At 33.9% G+C, this 17,325-nt stretch overlaps 1 protein-coding gene across 2 annotated transcripts in view; it reads right to left on the reverse strand.

The window, feature by feature from the left end:
• Window positions 1–17,062, reverse strand: part of LOC111512606 (uncharacterized) — a 79,985-nt gene extending 62,923 nt beyond the window's left edge. For both annotated transcript variants that reach the window (XM_023168747.2, XM_023168748.2), the window contains exon 1: window positions 16,543–17,062. The gene's annotated coding sequence lies outside the window, so the exon portion shown is untranslated. The remainder of the gene's footprint in view (window positions 1–16,542) is intronic.
• Window positions 17,063–17,325: the final 263 nt, after the last annotated feature.

Genomic DNA, 17,325 nt, shown 5'->3' on the forward strand with positions numbered 1-17,325 from the left:
GTTCATAAAATATATTGATCTATTTAAAATCTGTTTTTCCGTTAACCAACTGTCTCCCTCCTACGAACGACAACTGTCAGAAGTCGAAACTCGTGTGAGTTAGGGACTAACGGGGTTTTACCATTTAACGTGTGATTTCTAGCCTGGGTTGAACGATAGTGAGGAAACGAGATATTAAAATTGCATATAGAACAATTATTACGTTGGGAAAGCTAGTTAAAAATAATAAAGACAAAACATCGAAATTCAAGAAATCAGGAGTATATGAATTGAAGTGTGGAACGTGTCCTAAGGTATATATTGGTCACTTAGGAATCGAATCCAGGAACATCATATGAGCTATGTAAATAAGAAAATTTCAACATATTCAAATCATCTTTTAGAAGAAAACCATATAGTTACACATAGAAAATAAAGGTTTGAAACTGAATCATTTGGAAGCTATGGAAATTAATAAACTTAAAAATTTAAACATTCTAATGAATGACCAACTGGATTTAAATAGATCAACATAATTGAACTTGTTTTCTTAAAAAACCAAGGAAATATTATTTTTGTTGTAGAAGTGAGGTAATATGCTACAGGTAATCATAACTGAAGAGTTTTCTGATTGATTCGGCCGTTACTTGATACCTCTACCAGACAACGCAAAATTACTATCCTTTGATGTGCAGAATCTATTTCCCAGCATACCTCCTGATGATACTGTTACTTCAGTAATAGATTTATTAGATGAAAATAGAGTGAACCCAGTCATAAAACGAGAAATAATTGACCTTCTGTCCTTATGTCTCAAACAACATTATTTTCAAATCAACAACAATATGTATTCCTCCTCAAAAGGTTTAATTATGGGAAATCCATTAAGCCCCTCACTTGCAGAAATTTCCATGGATAATCTAGAGAAGCCGATCTTTGAACATCCTTTGATTAAGAATTTCTTGTATTGGCATAGATATGTGGATAACGTTTTGGTATGTTTTATAGGTACTAAGAGGCAATTCGATACTTTTCATATGGATATTAACAAAATTCATGAAAACATTAAATTCACTATCGAAATAGAAGCAGACAACTCAATCAATTTCTTGGACTTAGCAATTAGTAGAAGGAACAAAAAACATCATTTTTTAATTTATCACAAACCGTCCTATACGGATATTACTATACATTACGATCCTTATCAATACAAAGTAGCAGCTTTTAATAGCATGATTCACAGATTAGTCAATGTTACTCTTTCAATAGATAATTTCAATAGAGAACTTTAGTAAACAATTAATGAACAAAATGCTTGGCAAGAAAGTCTACGCAAAAGCGATTTGAGACGTTTTTCCTATTGAATAACTGCAAAAACTGCTATCTTATAGAAGATAGATAGAAGATAGTTTTTGTGAAAAAGCTTTATGGCTTTCTACATACACAGATGTTTCTTTCAAATAAACTGGAAGAAAACACTTTTTCAAAAAAAATATTTTCACATGAACATTGAATTGCACGATTTATACCACAACATTTGTTACGGAATTTAAACTGATTTCATACATAGGAACGCTACATAATGTGATATATGAAATATTATTGATATGAGATGTCATTTATATAGAATACAATTACCATCAATGGTGCACTTTGACGTTTGACGTACAAGACACTTGTGTTATCACCTCATTAGTACCGTTTTGTACAACATCAAGACGAAGAAATCATTCCACCATTAATATCACAATATGTCAATCTATTCTAATATAAATTTGAAAGTTTGTGAGGATGGATGTTTGTTCGTGGCTCTTTCACGCCTAAACGACTGAACGGATTTAGATGAAACTTTACTTAAATAGAGCTTATACATCAGACTAACATATAGGCTAAAATTTACAAAGGTTTAGTGTAATATTGGTGATATATAAGGATAAGTATTGAGAAAGTCGAAAAAATTCTTGCTCCCTCAGAGCTATCTTGACGTACGCTGCCTATAGCGTTGGAGTTAGGTACATGCAGATAATTTACCGTAAGATTGTTTATCTTATAGTTCTAAATAAAAGTCCGCGATAGCATATATCAACCTCTTATGTAGTAGCCACTATATGCAAAATACTGAGCCATAAATACAATTGTTTTGGATGCTTTTTTTAAATAGTTCCAAATAAAAGTCCGCGACAACATATATCAACCTCTTATGTGGTAGCCACTATATGCAAAATACTGATACATAAATACGATTAAATTGGACACTTTTTTGAATATCTGTCAAATTCTCATAAAAATTGAGACAATAGTCGATTTGCGTATTTAATATGGATAAACTTTGTCTCTTACACTAAATAATTTGGACCAATCATTTAGAAGTTATCACGATAAAATTAACGCAGCACGCCATTACGTGTCCCGTGGATAATGCGCGGGGGTGGAAGGGCGGTCTAAGCAATGAACGCCTAGAACGCGACACGAACGCGGGCAGACGCGTGAGGACAGACGTCGTTGACGGTTGTGTTAGTTTTGCGAATTTCTTTATAGGTAACATAATTAGCTATTCATTACTTAGTGCGGTTGGCATATCTTTCAGTTATTGTATCTTTGTGATATACTGTTTGGAACCTTTGGTGAAGTAATGAATATTACTGGAGTTTTTTCCCAACACCAAATCGTTAGTTATTTTTACACCTCGACACGTGTTTCGATCACCAAGTGATCATCTTCAAGGGGAAGATAAAACTGTTTTATCTTCCTCTTGAAGATGATCACTTTGTGATCGAAACACGTGTCGAGGTGTAAAAATAACGATTTGGTGTTGGGATAAAACTCCAGTAATATTTTTTGTAACTATTTGTTTGAAATAGTCTGTCAGGAAACCCAATGTAACAAACCAAATCCTACGCGGGCAAAGCCGCGGGCAACAACAAGTAATATTAGAGCTCAAAAAATTTCTTTCTTTAGGTATACTCTCTCCTATAGAAAGAAGTAGGTCGAATATTTTTCACACGATTATTCGAACGATTATATAGACGACCTTCGTTAAATGCATATTGCGCAATCCTTGATATATTAAAATGTTAAAAAATCGAATAAATGAATGCAAACGAAGAAACCCAGGCAGGTTGTCGAAACGACGTAACACATTTTTTTTTTATCCGGCTGGAGTTCAATCACGTGGATTTTTCAAGAATGTGTTGTTACAGTAACACCGAAAAAATATTAGGAACGTTTTGGAAATCGAGTCGCATAACCGCAAACTGAAAGTTCGTCAGATTGTTGAGATGATAAATATATCAACTGAAAGTGAATCAACCCAGCCGCTAACCACACGAATAATGATTTGATAATAAGTAAAATATTTATTTTTTTTATGTTGAACGTTTTTATTGAAAAATATACCAAAAACTAAACAATAATTCGGAAAGTCCTAGATAGCAGTCATAACACCAATCTCGTCAGCAATCTACGGTATCGATCAAATGAAAAAATAATAAAATCGTTGGGCATATCGTAATCTGAGTGAATATGTAAATACTAACCGAACGATTTTATTACTTTTTTATCTGATCAATACCGTAGATTGCTAAGGGGAGTGGTGTGATGGACCTTCCGAATTATTTTTTAGTTTTTAGTACATTCGTACGAAAGCGTTGAAGGGCCACACAAAAATATTTTTTTCGATTTGTATAATTCTGACTTTCATCTCAGAATTCTGAGTTGCATGTCGGAATTCTGACTTGAATCTCAGAATTCTGACTTGCAAGTCAGAATTCTGACTTGTATCTCAGAATTCTGACTTGTATCTCAGAATTCTGACTTGTATCTCAGAATTCTGGGAAAATGGGCATTTAAGAAAAACAAATGAACATCGTCGGAGTGCGCTCAGTGAAGAGATCAAAATAAATGTTCTTCTCTCTGTCGAAGAAAATCCCCATGTCCCCACTAGGCAGATAGCTCGGGAACTCGAAATTAGCCAGTCTTCAGTGGCAAGAGTTCTTGTAGCTGCAAAATGTCATCCATATAAAATAACAATCCTCCAGGAACTTACTGATCCAGATAGAAGACTTCAGTTTTGCGAAAAAATGATGGATCTACTAGACAGGAATGTTGTACATAAGGAAAACTTATATTTTCTGAAGAATCAACGTTTTTGTTGAATGGTGTGGTAAATCGTCAAAATTGTCGTTATTGGGCAGGCAGAAATCCACACTGGATGAGCGAAGGCCACTCTCAACATCCAGAAAAAGTCAATGTTTGGGCAGGGATCGTTGGTGATCGAGTTATAGGACCGATTTTCTTCCAAGAATATCTTACTGGAGCAAGATATTTAGAATTCTTGCAGAAGGACCTAGTTCCGAATTTGGCTATTTTGTTCCCTTGTCCTATAGAAGCTGACGTGCCAAATAGAAACATCTGGTTTCAACAGGACGGCACGCCCCCTCATTTTGCAAGACCTGTCCGTGAGTACCTGAATGATGTATATCCAGGCAGATGGATTGGCAGAAGAGGACCTTATGAATGTCAGTTAGTAAATGGACATTTTGAACACTTGTTAACGAAAGACTATTGATTTTGAATTCATTTTTTGAATTAGATAATGTTTGTTGAATATCTTTCAAAGGCCAAGGAGTAAAAAAATGAAATTTGGCAGGCATGTGCAACTTGTTGAAGTGATTAAAAAAAGGGTTGTCATTAAAAAAAAATATCGATGACGTTATATTTCATATTTGAGACACACTGTATAATTTTTGCTGCATTGAAATAAGGGCACTTTAAAATACTAATCGACGTGTCCGAGCATATTTCCGAAAGAAACAACACCTTTGATTTAGTGAATTTGTTCCATGTTAGAGACTCGCACTGTTTAAAGTATCATTTATATCTTTTTTGAATATCGAGATTGCGTCAAAAAATAAATCTGCTGTAACAAGATATTCACTGGCAATCCGACAAGGTCGATAAATAGGACTATTATGACTTAGATTCGACTGAGGTGTTGGAGAAACATAAAGAACGTTGTATTATTTTTTTCAAATTAGGAGATAGCTTAAATAAAAATTGAATACAGTTAACTTTTCCATTGATCACCTTGTAAATGAAAATTAAACTGGCTATTCAGCATGTCCCCCTCGTAATGTTTTGAGGATTTTCCATTGTAGTTTTATTGGTTCATTTTCAAAAAATATCGTTGTCTAGGTCGGCATCACTAAGAAATCAATAATCGGAAAGCACATTTATTAATAAGATATTCAATGGTTTACAGTATAAATGAAAAATATTAATTTATACTTACACTTTCAAACTCAAATACAGAACTAAATGTTTTTTTGAGAGTGATGATTGGCATCCTACCCAGAACAACATACTGTAATAAATACTGATTCTAAATACTATAATAAACACCATGGTAGGACGTTTTATCTGTTGAATAACAGATCAACTCGGACAACGATACAGGCATAAAGCTAGTCGACTACAAAGTCAGAATTCTGAGATACAAGTCAGAATTCTGACTTGTATCTCAGGGAATAATAATGATGCATTCAGTATTAGGCAGTTTTTTGCATTTATCAAAATATGAAGATTATAAAATTTTTCTCATTGTTTGAATCGCTTCTTTCGATATAACTGGAGATACAATTGCGATATCGCCAAAAACATATGCAGGCATTTCTTCTGCGAAGAATCCTGCACTGACACCTATCGGATACAATCCCACGCCTTTCGTAGTATTAGCCAGGGGAGTAGTTGTGTTCTGACGATCTCACTCCATTGAACTACTGTGTAGGTAAGTGAAGACTGGCACACACAAGTCACTTACAAGTCTGAATTCTGAGATACAAGTCAGAATTCTGAAATACAAGTCAGAATTTTGACTTGCAAGTCAGAATTCTGAGATGCAAGTCAGAATTTTGACTTGCAAGTCAGAATTCTGAGATACAAGTCAGAATACTGACTTACAAGTCAGAATTCTGAGATGAAAGTCAGAATTATACAAATCGAAAAAAATATTTTTGTGTGGCCCTTCAACGCTTTCGTACATTCGTCAATGAAACCGTTTTTATTACTTATTTTAATTTAAAATTTTTTGGTTTCGAATTTTTATCCACCCTAATTCCACACAGATCTCGGCACGTTTCAACCTGTTACTTTAACTTGGGTGGTGTATTGCTAAAAAGGGCAAGAAAAATCTTCCAAATAACTATAGACCAGTCGCTTTAGTATCAATGATATCAATAATCATGGAAGAGTCGTAAATTACCATATTATCAAATAGTTGGAAGCCTTCAACATCTTAAACGATCATCAATATGGCTTTCGTTAACAAAGATCAACAGGCGACCTTCTATCGTATGTCACCCATATTTTGAATAAAGCAATAGAGAAACATGGATAATCAAGAACTGTTTCGGGGTGAAAGTAACCAGGTTCAATTCAATCCCACAAAAATCCAGGCATCGGTTTTCTCCAAGAAGATAAATGTCTCCTTACCGAATATAATAATGTCAGGTCAGACAATTCCGCTTTCTGCTTCGATAAGTTTGTTGGGGGTCAAAATGGACACCAATATGTGTTGGCACGATCATGTCGCTGAAATTGCAAAGGCTGCTTCTCGAAAGCTTGTAACACTGTTCCGAACCAGAAAATTATACACACCTCAGCAGCTTTTGATGCTGAGCTCAGATCAGACCTTTTTTGGAATATACCTCTCATATATGGTGCTCTGCCCCCAAACATACCCTGAAGTTGCTGGATTCCATCCAGAAAAGAGCCATCCGTCTGATTGTAGACGCAAATATCACGTGCAACCTCGATAGCCTAGAGCGTCGAAGGAAGGTTGGAGATTTGTCTCTCTTCTATAGTTACTTCACGGGAGGTGTTCAAGTGACTCGACACATTTGATTCCTCCAAGAGCGGTACATATCAGAAATATGCGACGGACTGTGGCTGCGAAATAAAACTTGTGAAAACTGTCAATAGTCTGGGACACTCCAGAATGTTCCAGAAAAATCTGTGATTCTATTGAATACTCGCGAATTCCATCGATTGTCTTGGACTTTTCTGAATTTTCTAAAATGCTAAAATTTGATTTCTTTCATCTTTGGGTTAGGTAACGTTAGGTTAGCTTGATCTGAGATGTTTTCATAAGCAGCACGCTTTTCGGGTGAAAACGGGATCTTTCTTCATGGATATGAAAATATGTTGAGATATATGTTTGGCTACCCTTGCGAAGCCGAGTGAAGTCGAAAGTATGAAATAATTTTTTCACTGAATAAGTTGTAGTTCAATATAAAATCAAAGTACTGTATCTATCTTTGCTGTTAAAGTGACTTCCTTGCTCAAAATACTTCAACTTGTGCTATACAAAAAATTATTCCTATTATCATACAGACGGACAAGCAATATTCTGGGAACCGGTCAGCCAGTCGTGAAAAGTTTTCATTTAAATTATTTCTTTGGAAATAAAGGCCTCGAATATGAAATAATGGGTTGTTTCAAAAGTTTTGTCCGTTTTTATGAGTCTCTCTGAGTAATTCTCAGAGACTACTTATTCAATTCCATCAAAATAAATGTCACTTGAATCAGAGCACTTTTGCCAACGTTATTTCGTCGTTTAATTTTGTCAGCATAAAAATTGGGTGCTCAAGATTCGATAACGTGGATGAAGGCCGTTGTTGCCTAGTTTTGATTGACGAATGTTCTACCGGTAAAAAAGTTATCGAAGTGCTTGAAAAGATGGTAGTCGGTCGGCGAGAGGTCTAGAGAGTATGGTGGGTGAGGTAGAACATCGACGCTCAATTCGTTTCATTTTTAGACGGTGATTTGTGAAATGTTCGGACAGGCGTTGTCATGGAACAGGATCCGATATCTTCTCTTGATTGGTGCCGGCTGCTGCTGACGCAGTATTCGGTACATTTCGTCGATTTACTCACAATAGGACTCTGCTGTTATGGCTTAGTCCGTTTGCAGAAAGTTATAGCGAATCGTAAGAGCTGATGACCACCATTCAGTAACCATGGACTTTCTAGGAGGTTTTTGCCTTTTGGGAAGTGCCTGGGTGGCTCATTGGTATCCAACCACTGTTCTGAACTGCCATCATAGAGGATCCACTTTCCATCACACGTGATGATCCAATCCAAAAAAGGATCGTTTTGGTTGGAAAAAATCAAAGAAGAACATACCTCGAAACGTGACAATTTCTGTAGATCGTTCAAATCATGAAGCTCATTTCACTCTTTCGGAGCTCATCTTCGAGGCTAAAATATCTGAAAGGAAATTTCGCAAACCAACGTCTAACAGTGCGTTCATTGACATTATCATTGCCTCATACCTGGGTAATTTTTGGGGCTGTTTCGACAGTGCTTTGGTTCAATTTGAATTCGAAGAAAAAAATTGTTCGAAAAACGTAATAAGCTGAAAAGAGGTCAAAAAGTAAAATTTGGAAAAAAAAGAACAGCATCAGTGTATAGAGTTCAAAATTCTCTATCAATCAGTATATCGTATTAGAAATTACACGTTGAAAGGGAAGAACTTGTCAGTCTTTAGCTTGCACATGTTTCGAATTTTGAGAGTTGTCTTTCGTAGGGGGGTGGCAGCTGGTTAATAAAAAAACATATTTTTTTAATAGATACCCCGACACAGTACAATAAATATTCATTTTACATATTTCATTTTGAAATTGGCCTACGTTTTGAAAGTTACGGAACAGTGGAATAATCTCGATATTGAATCGACTGTCTTTCACATCACGTTTCCTTAAAATTGAAAAAAGTGGCTTCCAAGATATTATTTTTGTATACATTATTATTTGATCTTCTTATGAAACGATTATGTACTGACAACTTTTCACAAACAATTATACAGGGTTTTCATTAAACAAGCAACAAAAACTCAAGGGATTATTCCTTGGACTATTCTAAGGATATTTTGTCCTTTGATGATTTTTGATAGGGCGCTGTGTTTTGAAGATACGGAGTAAAAAAATTCGACAATAACAATTTATTAGCAAAAAGTACATTTAATATAGTGTCCGACCGAAACTGGTTTTTACGACCGAAACCGAAAACGAATAGCGTTTCGGTTTCGGTCGTAGTTTCGGCAGGTTTGCCGCCGAAACCGAAACCCGTTTTTTTTGCCGAAACTCGACCGAAACCGAAACCGAACTTTCGGTCGGACACTAATGTAATAATAATAATATGTATTCATTCACTTTCTTGATATTGATTACAGTAAAACTACATGTGCATATAGAAATGAACAGTGAACAAATAAAATACTGAATCTGACATTGAATGAAGTCCATGCATTAAATTAAGTACTAAGATATAAATTTGAAATAGCTACATTTGAACAGAATATAAATAAATGAAACCAAGCAATGTATTGGAATAAGAACTAGATATAAATAAAAAATATAAGTTTAAACTGGACATATTTGAACAGAATATGAATAATCAAAAATAAACCAATCTAAGTATGGATGAAAATATAAGTTTGAACTGGACACATTTGAACAGAATATAAATAAATGAAAACCATCAATGGGTATAGGGATCCATGACAGAAGTAAACCATTGATAAAATAGAATTATGAAATGAAGGTGATTTTAATCATAATGATTCCAGAATAAAAACAAATTAATACACAGTATATATCTACAATCGAGGAAGTAAGTATTTAAATTTATATTTGTCTATGTATCTCTACTCGTGGTATATTCTAAACAAATAATTTGATCTTTGTCATACAGTTTTTGAGATTTGATTCTTATCTTGAATTTTCAGGAAGGAAACTGTAAAGTTTTGGTCCTAAATACCGGTAGAATTTCCGCCCAACTGATTTGAGCACTAATGGTATGATTCCGACGTGTAGCATATTTGTGGGAATAAGTAGTTAATTCTTTTTCGTTTTAATGCTGTAAACAGTAATATTTATAAAAAACAGTTGTCTGGGATCAAATATTCCAGATTCTGGATAAAGTAGATCGCTAAGGTGGTCGTAACCTTTCCGTAGGATACATCTGATAAATCTCTTTTGCATAACTTCAATAGAATGCAGATGAGTTTTCGATACTTAACCCCAACCATTTATACCATATCTCAGATGGGGCTTATATAACATAATTTTCTGTTTTTGATTGAGTATGTTTGCTATTCGTTTAAATTTGTAAAGTATGCAACGTAATTTTTCAACTATGTGGTCTATGTGCTGGTCTGATCTGAGATTGCTATGTAAAATTATTTCAAGATATTTTATTTTCTTTGTGGGTTTGATAACTTTCGTATTGAAGATTTTGATGTCATATTCTGGTAGAAAGTTGTCATAACTACTGAATGGTAAGTAATAGGTTTTCTCAAAGTTAATGGATAAGAGCCTATGGTCGAACCATAATTTGATGTGATGAAAGTCATGTTCTAATTTCTGTTTGAATTAAACCAGTTTTTGTCTTCGCAAAACAACACAGTATCATCGGCAAAACTCAGAATGTTGGAGTTAATGTCTTGTAAAAAAAGGTTGTTCAAGTAAATATTGAATAGGATCGGTCCTAACACCGTCCCCTGGGGCACACCACATGTAATAATTTTCTCTCCACTTATATGATTTCCCACTCTAACCCTTTGTTTTCTGTTGTAAACATAACTTTTGAAAATATTATTCACTATACATCTAATTTCCATATCATCCAGAAGATTCAGTAAGATAGAGTGGTCGACGGTGTCGAAAGCTTTCCTAAGGTCTATGAAAACAGCAATATGTTTTTTCATCTACAAGAACTGTTGAAAATGACTACCCCACCCCCCCGCCGCTGTTCGAATGCAAGAAACCAATCTTCTCCTCATCGACTTCCGAACTCTTTCAAAAACACCAGTATCGTTACAGCCAGCAATTATCCGATTCCTCAAATCTTCCACATCTTCCACTGGAGTAGTATAAACTAATGACTTGTGAGATTTTTATTACTTGGTAGGTCCAGTGTAGTACGCTATACTGTTTCTCGGCTACGTTAATAATTTCAAAATTACTGAAAATGTTATTGTTGAAATTTTTTTTCGACCCGTATCTTCAAAACAAAGCGCCCTATCAAAATATCCTTAGAATAATCCAAGGAATAGTCCCTTCATCTTTGCCGCATGTTTTATTAAACATCCTGTAAAAATCAGGATAATTTTTGTAATGAATTCATGAAAGCTATGAAATATTTTCACCTTTCACGATCTGAAAAATATGAGAATTGTAATAGAGAACATCATAAGCTTGTAGAATGATCAAACTCTCCAGTTCATTCAATGAATTACGGCGTAAATCCAAAGAACTTTTCATAAAAAGCTCTAATTTCTTCCACAAAAAATGACTTTCGTTCAATATTCTTGAAATGCGTTGGTAGAATGTTCTTCACCTTGGCTCAGATTACAACCATGAACACTCGTGAAATGTTTGTGGATCATGCCTACCAACTGCACTTGAATAAACAAGAAACGCTTCTATCGGAATCCGGAATTGATTTCATTCGAATGCGCGTCATGCACGAAGGTCAGAGAGATTCTTACTTATTAACTTTATACGGGTAACCATAACCGGACTAGCCTTCATTCAGTGTGTGGACATCATACTAGGTGTTCATTGAATATTTTTCGAAATTAAATAAGAAGTGCATTTGTGTTTTTTCGATTTTTTGTGATCGATTACGTAGATAAGAATCCACACCGTGTTACCCTAGTAATAGAGAATACTGTGTTAGCTTAACAGCTCTCACTATTGATATTGAGAATTCACTTCATTTCATTACGTTCAAATGTTCAAAAATGGTTCGCATCAGATCTTCAGAAGAAAAAACAAAAGCAATCCTTATTTACGCAGATCGTAGATCTGCAGATCGTATTTTTCATTAGTCAGAAATGGTGTCCAATGCAAGATTTCTTGATATTCCGATCTGCGAAAATATTTCGGGAAATTGGTTGAAAATTTTCAAACAACTGGAAGTGTAACCAGAGCTAGAATAGCTGCAAGAAAATCTATCTCGGGCGAGAAACAGATATAACTCGGGGTTAAAACCCTGCAATCCACAACAGTTGCTCGAAAGAATGACGTCTTAACAACCAACGTCAAAAAATACTTCAAAAGATATAAGTCAACCCCTATGAACTGAGAATATTACATGAATTGAATAAAGATGACCGTGACAGAAAGATTGCAATTTTGTGAGTAAATGGTCAGACATAAATTTACATATTTTTTCAGAAGCTCATACTCAAATACCCAATGAAATAAATGTCTTCGTGGGAATATTGGTAAATAATATTTTCGGTCCCATATATCTTAGGGGAAAATCTGACAATTTATTTATATCTGGGAATTCTCCAAAACTTCCTTCACCCACGGATTCAAGAAACTGTGGTCAACAATCAACATGAACTCGAAAATCCAGATGGTGCGCCCCACATTTTTAGCCTGTAATAGATTGGTTAGATCAGACATACCCAGGCATGTGGATTGGTAGGCGTGGTCCATTGGAATGGCTTGCTTCTACATGGGATTTGATCAAATCGAAAGTTGGTGTTAGGTATCCTGGGAAACTTGTGCTTGCATCACCCCAGAAAATCCCCAAAATGTCATAAATAATTTCGACTGTTTTACTGTCACATAGTTCAAGGAGAACATTTTGGAGGTTTCTTCGAATGTTTTTCAATGAGATCAATAATAACGAGGTTGAAACAAAATGCTATCGTTTTTTGCCTTGAAATTATTACTTATCCATTCTATTACATAATACGTTACTAATTCATTTCTCTTTCCAAGAATCATTTATTTATTCATTCATTCCCAGTCCCTAATTCAAACATCAACAACTCCGCAACTGGTTAACAAAATTGAAAAAGTGAAAGTCATTAAGAATTGAAATACGTTTCATAATACGAAATTTCAGACGACCGCCCTTTTCATAAAAAAACAATATCGGCTCTATTGGCGGCAAGTCACACTATTGGCTTTAGCACAAATTCATACTGAAAATGATTTTACCAAAATTTTGTCCGATTCTGATGACTTGCCCCGTTCAAAAGTTAAGACAAATGGGAGACTACGTCCGCGCACTATATACTGTTCCTTGGTATAATTGAAATATACAAAAATAACCCCTTATACCGTCCACAAAAGAGGACGTGACTGACAAAAAAAAATTAATGGTAACAATTTTTTCAGTAGGTACCAAGACAGTGAACGGGTAAACACCGAATTTTTCATCTAGAATTATCATATTCACCAGCTATTGTAGTATTTGTTTCCGTAAACAGGTTCAGATAATCCAATTTTTGAGTTCTAGTGATTGAAATATAGCGTCTGGTTGACAAGTACATTTTTTTGCTTATTTTTGTGAAATTTTACAGACGGGTTCAAAAATTACTACCAAGGTGTCATTGGATTCGTATTTCCATCTAGAAAGTTTGAGGAAAGGTCCGAAAAGGCACTGAAAAAATTACAAAAGTCATAAACAATTAAGTGAAAAAAAAATAGGGCTTCAGTTTTGTTTGAATATTTCGAAAACTTTTCAAAATTTTGGAAATTTGAATAAAGATGTGAAAAGATCAAAGAAGTTGCGTAAAAAAAGTCCCGACTCCCGAAACTGTATCTCAATTATTTATAATGTTTACAGAGTCCTGAAAATAGAGCCGCGCGCATTCCGTCACTCTGACATAAAAACAAAAAAAATTATTCAAACATATTAAATGGCGAATATTAGGGAATGAAAAAATTCATGTGATGTTGGGATACATCAATGAACAATAATCCGCAGTCGAAAACATTTTATCTCAATTTTAATTGTGCATTTGTTGATTAATAATTTTTTTTTTGAATTGGAAGTTAATATAAAAACCCCTATAATTATTAAACTAAAACCGTGGCATTTTTTCCTTTGGTGAAATTATTCTTAATAGGCTAAAAAATAGATCACCGTTGTCAAAATACAAAAATTGTTATTTTCTACTTTTTATTAACAATTAAAAATTATAAATTAAAAAAAAAACTTAAACATTTTTTCATTTTTATTGTGTCAATGTCTCATGGTTAAAAACTACTTGATAATTTTTTTTTATTTTTTACTGCTATTGTTAATAAATTCATTATAAACAAATACATTGTTTATAAGCAATTCGAATTTTTTTATGCATCATGGTAATTGAAAAAAATCATGATTTTTAGAAAACACTGATTCCTTAAAAAAAATTCTTCTTTGCTAAAAAATGCGTTTGTTAATTAACAATTGTTTTTTGTGACTAAATATTAAAACTGTTTTTTTAAATCATAAATTCTATTGTTCTTAAAATTTTCGAATAAAAAATTTCTTTCTTTTTTTAATTATTTATTTGAAAAATGTTTTGTAATAAAAAAATAATTTTTTTTCATTTTCTTTTTCAATTCTCCATTCTGTAATAAAAGTAGCTATGTTTTTTTTTATCCTTTTCTATTTTTAAAAAACTTTTAATATTGTTTTACCTTGATACTTGTCTTTTTCATCCGCTCCTCCGCTTTTATAATCATAATAACTTTTAAACTATTGCAGATAAGACAAATATGCTTCAAGTCTTCAATTTAAGCTTTTTACTGAAGTTGTAGCCCTATTATTTTTTTAATTATTGATTGTTATTTAAAAAAAATGTTTTTCAAATTTTCAGGGAATTTACAAAATCAAAAACGTACTGAAAGTTATTTTGAAATTTATTAAATCATGCTTAGTACCGTTGAGAGTTTTTCAATAATTTTTATTATTTTTTTTTGTAATCTTTTAGATCGTTTTAGTGGTGGTGGTGGCATCTGTGGTTTCTTCTGTATTTTCTTATCGTGATGATCCTTGAACCTCATCAACAATATCAGGCCAGTGTCGTGTTTCTCGTGTATGATTGCGAAATCAAAGACTGCGATCAACTTAGCGAATTTATCTTCAACAACAATAGCAACACATTTATACTCATTCAGAACGTATTACCAAGCTCATTTTTGGATTGGTAATTATAATTTGAATCCGGAAGATTGGGGTTGGATCAAATCTGAAATAATGTTTCTGCCAATAAAAACAATGGAAAACCTGGCGCCTGACGACTTGCTTTAGCTGGTTTATTGTGCCTGCATAAAAGAGTGTACTAATAGATGTGGATGTGAAAAATCTGGGCTTCCTTGCTCATCTTAATGCAAAAATTGTAAAGGTGAAACATGTTTTAACAGTACAAGGCCATCAGTTGATGATGGCCTTATACTTGTATATTTACAGTATATTCTAGGGTTATGAAGCATTTGTCGGGAGGGGGGTCATAAAACCCCCCTGTATATTCAATTTTTTTTCCTACATGGTGCCCAGTCGCCATCTTGCGAGTTTCATCTGTTAATTTCACTTCAAAATAAAGCATTCATGCATTAATTTCATTATCTTAAATTTCTATTTTTTGAGTTGAACCGTTCAAAAATAAAAAACGGGGGAAGACATTGAAAAAATGCACTTTATATTTATTTGCGTGAAGAGCTTTGAGCAAAACTTTGAATCACATACATGTTCAATATCACATTATACATCTGTAGAATGACGCCATTTTGCTTATCATATTGCGGTTATCAAATCATTTCGTTTGATTTCCATAGCATAGGGGTCATTTAGGAGGTCCGTCACGATTGATTCAAAATGACGACACTTCACTCATCATATTTCGCTTATCAAATCCTTTCATTTCATACCCCATATCTAAAAACTATGAATTGCCATTTTGAAGCGTCCGCCATTCAAAATGGTGGAATTAAAATAATCAAACATTATGACGAGAAATAAATGTAAAATGTCTGCCCATTCGGTCAAGGTGAACTGATTCGGAATTCAATTCAATTTCAAGATTTGTTTCTCACCTAATAACAGAGTTAAGCGCTTGTATTAAAAATTAAAATATTTCGGAAATCATTAAAATGAAACTAAAAGAAATGTTCTATCAGTGCAGGTCCATCACTATATCAATTGAAGTATCCTCTTCATTGTTGCTAGAGATATTTTAACACTGGTCACAAATTACAAATTAAAGTTCGAATTGGTTGAGGATGATGAAGAATATCATAAATAGTTCATCCTCGATTTTTACCACGTAGGTACCCTACTTAAAATTGGAATCACTTTCTATTATAAGATATTGACGTGGTTTTCAATGAAATTGTTGATTTCTCGAAAGAAACAATAATCCTTATTCTGTACAGAATTTTATGATTAACAAACCTGAAGATAATAATTAATAAATAACCAAACATTATATTGAAATCTTGAGTAGGTAAGTATAATTAAGAAGCAATAATTATTCTGTGAGTTTTCTTCAATTCAAAATTAGCAACCAAAATATTTTTGAGATGTAATTTAACGATTATATTGTTATTATTGTTATCCACAGCTAAACTTAAAAGTATATTAAGTTTTCGTTTGACACATATTGAACACTGAACGTAAAAGTATCATCAATCAGAAATAACTTCACAATGAGAACTTACCTATAGTGAAAAAAGTCAACACTTCTTTGAAATTATTCTATTCAATAACTCACCTCATTCCCATAAACAAGTCTGTCTCATGCATAGATATTCCAGTATTTTGTACATATACTCCCGGAAGAATAATGATTTTTAAAGGACACTGTTAACTTAACGCACTGGTTGGTCAATCAACCTCCGTTTCAACGATTTTCTTATCCCATTGACCATCAAAATTCCTGATTCTACCTTTCTTGACTATTAAATCTTATCTTGCAATAAATTGGCACACTCAGCACGATTATTTCGACTGGCTTCCTCACACACTTGTCTGTTTTTTGTATAGAAGATGAGTGTGAAATTATTAGTGTCACAAAACGTATTGAATGTTAAAACAACGAGTATGAAGCATGTTACTGTTATTATTCGTATCGCTTGCTTGATTCAAGTTTGAGCACGAGAAATCGCGGAGAATGGGATATTTCGCAGACGAGCTCTGATCATGGCACAGTAAACAACCGAAGACATAGCACCTGGCCGAGTTTTCAACTTATCAGTGGGGACACTCCGAGATGATGATGCACAACAGCAGCTCTTGTAACCACAGGCAAGGATTTTTAAGATGTGAAAGTTTTTCACCCGAGCCGATGTGATGAACGTTTTTATTGCTGTTTGATATAGATTGGTCTCGTTAAAGAAAGCCAGTGGAAATTTATAGCATCATATTCCAAAAATGCGTCACTCCTTTCAGAATTCCCGGAAATACAGCGAACGCAAAAAAGAAGAGTTTCGTGTCTCGATAAATATCTAATTATTGCTTGTCCTGTAATGAGCCCCCTGGAAAGGTCAGTTTCAGA

This window comes from Leptinotarsa decemlineata, unplaced genomic scaffold, assembly GCF_025532065.1.
Source record: "Leptinotarsa decemlineata unplaced genomic scaffold, Ldec_3_MD MMD2_tig00026328_RagTag_RagTag, whole genome shotgun sequence".
NCBI classification, from domain to species: Eukaryota; Metazoa; Arthropoda; class Insecta; order Coleoptera; family Chrysomelidae; genus Leptinotarsa; species Leptinotarsa decemlineata.